This window comes from Leptonychotes weddellii, chromosome 2, assembly GCF_054177405.1.
Source record: "Leptonychotes weddellii isolate Sample4059 chromosome 2, ASM5417740v2, whole genome shotgun sequence".
In the NCBI taxonomy this organism is placed as follows: Eukaryota; Metazoa; Chordata; class Mammalia; order Carnivora; family Phocidae; genus Leptonychotes; species Leptonychotes weddellii.
In genome coordinates, this window is record NC_138370.1 from 10,990,900 (window position 1) to 10,994,861 (window position 3,962).

General features: G+C 35.9%; 1 pseudogene; it reads right to left on the bottom strand.

Moving 5' to 3' along the window:
- Positions 1-1,848: 1,848 nt before the first annotated feature.
- LOC102739011 (T-complex protein 1 subunit zeta pseudogene) lies at positions 1,849-3,069 on the bottom strand (annotated as a pseudogene).
- Between the last annotated feature and the right edge of the window lie 893 nt (positions 3,070-3,962).

Consider the following 3,962-nt stretch of genomic DNA (forward strand, 5'->3'; position numbering starts at 1 on the left):
TTTTTCTGTTGACTGAGGGCTTTGTGTTCTTTTCCTAGCTCTTTTATGTGTAAAGTTAGATTGAGATTTTTCTTCTTCTTTTGAGGTAAGCCTGTATTACTATGATCTTCCCTCTTAGAACCACTTTTGCTGCATCCCCAAATTTTGGCATGTTGTATATCTGTTTTCACTTGTCTCTAGGTATTTGTTCATTTCTTATTTGATTTCTTCATTTACCCATTGGTTGTTCAGTAAATTGTTGTTCGATTTTTACATTTTTGTGATTTTTCCAGTTTTCTTCTTATAATTGATGTCTAGTGTCATACCTTGTGGTTAGAGAAGAAGGTTGATAGGATTTCAGTCATCTTGAATGTATTGAGCCTTGGTTTGTGGCCTAACATGTGATCTCTCCTGGAGAATGTTCCATATGCACTGAGAACAATGCGCATTCTGCAGTTTGGGGATGGAACGTTCTGTATATATCTGTGAAGTATATCTGGTCTAATGTGTGGTTTAAGGCCAATGTTTCCTTAGTCTGCAGTACTGTATTAAAGCTAATATTTCATCTTCATTTTCTTCTTGACAACAGGTCTGCATCAAAACTGCATCAAAACATCAAAATTTATCCGTGTATAAATTCGTATGGAAAGCTTTGGAGTCATTTTCTCTGACCATTGCGAGAGCTCTTAATTTCTCAGAACTTTCTTTTCTTGCTTATGAAATAGGAATAAATACCGACAGCTTATGGTGGCTGTGAGATTAAATAAAATAATGTATGTTGAGCACCTAGCCTAAAGAATTTAATAAACTTTAATGAGTATAAAATTTCCTCTGTAGATTTCTCCCTTCCATTGTGCCCCCCCACTTTTGCATTTCGGGTCTATAGAGTTATATTAAGCCTAGATTTTTAGAAACTCCTTTTAGATTTATAGTAACTTCTTTCTGAAATTACTGGGTAAAGCAATTTAGTTATGGAAAATAAAGTAGAGAAAAATATGTAGTTCCTTTTTCTTTATTTTTTTATAGTGAAGAGCATTTTCTTTTAGGCACACAGTGTTTTTGAGTATGAGGGGTTAAAGGAATTGTTATAGACTGGATATGGATGTGTTGGAATGCTTTAGAAAATCGATTCTCGCTAATGGAGAGAATGTTTTTAAAGTGAACTATTGCCATTCTTTCAGTGAGCCACATACAGCAGAAGAAATTCAAGTAAACATTGAAGGAGAGGCAAGCCCTCCCTTATAGAATTAATGAGAATTGCAGTGATCTGCCATGGGGAATTCGAATTGGAAAAACCTTTTCCATGTGCATTATTCCCTAATGTCTAGAACCAGATCAGTAGACTCTAATTTTAAATGTGCAATTATCCAAACAAGATGAATGGGCAGGAATGGGCAACGCTGGGTAGGACTGTCGATCTTCATGTTAATATTTTTATTCTCGTTTGTAAGAGACATATAGTTGGCAAAACCCACATGTCTGTGGGATCCCTGAAGACCACAGCTAACTCAGGAGAGATGTAGCCAGCTTTATCTTACATCAACGATGGAGATATAGACCAGGGGAGACACATCCCAGAATAAACACCTTGCTGTTGTCCTTTATCATGTCTTCGGTCAGTTGTTTTATCTTGGAGAGATTGTTTTGTTTTGTTTTTGAAGGAATACTTAATAACAAGTTAGATCACATTTGCCGATCTAACATGTATTTTTTAGATCATGGAAGCTAAAGCCAAGCATCCTGTTCCTTGGTAAAAATGGCCTGCTTGATGTATGTACACTGCAGCGCAATTTTTAAAATGCTGCAATTATAATTCCAGAACTTAAGAATGCAAATAGATGTCAGAGTTTTCTCCTTTATATGGGAAATTCCTTTGAAAAAGCATTTGAAGCTTGGACAAAAATTCCATAGCTCTATTCTTAAGAGCACTGTGTAGAGTCTTCATGATTCGGATGATACAGGGGAAGCTTCAGTTCAACCTTCTAGAGAAGACATGGCGGCTTGCACGATCTCATCAACCGGGAGAATGCTGGCAGCCATCACAGTGCAGGAGTGAAGGAGCTGTTTCTTCACACAGTAGTTATGCCATTTGCCAACGTCTCCTGCTGCCATTGGCTCACCTCTGTTTAAGTGCACACCTCCAGCAAGTTGACCTGATTCTGAATGTTCTGCTTTCACTTTAATTTTAATTCGTGCTTCTGGAAAGTCAAAACCAGAGCTCTGAGCAAGAACCATTGGAATAATGAGCAACGCGTTCACAAATGCTTGAACTCCAAGTTGCCCTTTACTGGACTTAGAATCGGGGCTTCTCCCATTGCCAGCTCCACTGCCCCGGGACCTGGAACCACCCAGACATCAGCCATAGCATTTTTAACAGCCCTCAAGCCATCTCTTACTGCATCCTTGACTTGAGTGGGGATGTGCTTATTTGGTCCTTTGACCAGTAATGTGACAGAGCAAGGATTGTTAGATTTCTCACTAAAGGTGAACTTCTCTTTTCCCAATGTATACTCAGAGACGAGACCTGCATGTCCCAAACAATCAGGATTTAGGTCATCAAAAGAATTTAGGGCTCCCCCACCACGAGCAAGAGTCAGCTTTTCTATATTTCTCTTTTCAGCTCTGCACAGGACTGCTATACCTTTTTTTTTTTGCAAGAGCATCTAAGGAAAAGGGTCAGTTCCCTTTTGATTAAATAACAACAGATCTTTTCTCTGAATCACCACAGACTTTCTTTTTCAGTTCTATCATGTTTTTAATTGTTATCTTCAATGAATTTTCTTTCAGTTTTTACTAGTTTCTCTCTCTTCTGAATTCTTATTTTTAAAAAAGCCAGAATTTGCTTCTTTTTTTTTTTTCATATTCTTAGAACACATTGCACATATGAAGACGTATGAATCTTCTACTCTTTTTTTTCACATTGGGATGCCATGCCCCTTGGTCCAAAACAAGACCTCTGATTAAGCTTGTATTCATTTCAGATTTATGTTTCATGTCTATAACCTCAGCCATGAAAAGGTCAGTAGGTTCATCTTGTTTTGTAACAGCCAAAATGGAGGCCACCACAGCCTCTGTTAGGACATACAGCATATAAAATGCTATAGAATTGTGGAATTTTTTTTTTAAACTGGAAAAGATATTAGAAATCCTGATCTATCCCCCTAATTTTATAGATAATGGTAACCAAGGCTGAAAGAATAGAATATGTTAAAGATAGAGCCAAGAGTATACATATGTTGGTTTATGTTCAAAGCCGTATATATATTTATCAAATACAAGAATTTCTTTTTTTCACTTGTATCCTCCTAATTTATATATAAGTAAGATTATATTATGACTCTGGGTCTTTAATAAATGAAAATGAATTATATATGATATGATTGAGTTTCAGAAATTGAGATTAATGTTAGGACACGAATTTCTGTTAAAAATAAATTAGTAATTATATATAAAAAATAAAATACATAATTTTGCAGCACAAACCCAGTCAGCATTCAATAGTTAATGTATATGTACATCCACATACTACATGTTTTCCTTACTAGGCAGAAGATGCACATGCTTACAGATGAAGGGTTTTGTGAGCCATGTGTATTTGGCACATATTTTGCATATGTTTAGAAGAAGTGATTTAGTAAAATATTTGGGTAAAAGCAAATATATTCAAGACTGTGCAAATGGGAACACAACAGATTCCGGTAGAAGAATTTTTTATTGATAAGTAAATCCTAATAATACAGATTTCACCTCAGTTTTAAGAATCATCATGATTTTCAACAGAAGGGCCTATTTATTGTAAACTCTAAGCAGTATTTCTGAAACCTGAAAAAGATTTGTGAAAACAGCCTGCAATAAAAATCACGCACGCTTCATAAAACACTACTTGATAGATATCACTTGCACCATTAGGAACTAAACGACAAAGGATGTAATTTCAGTTCTGGCATGCAATATTAATCTAAAGCCTTTAAAACATCTTGCTG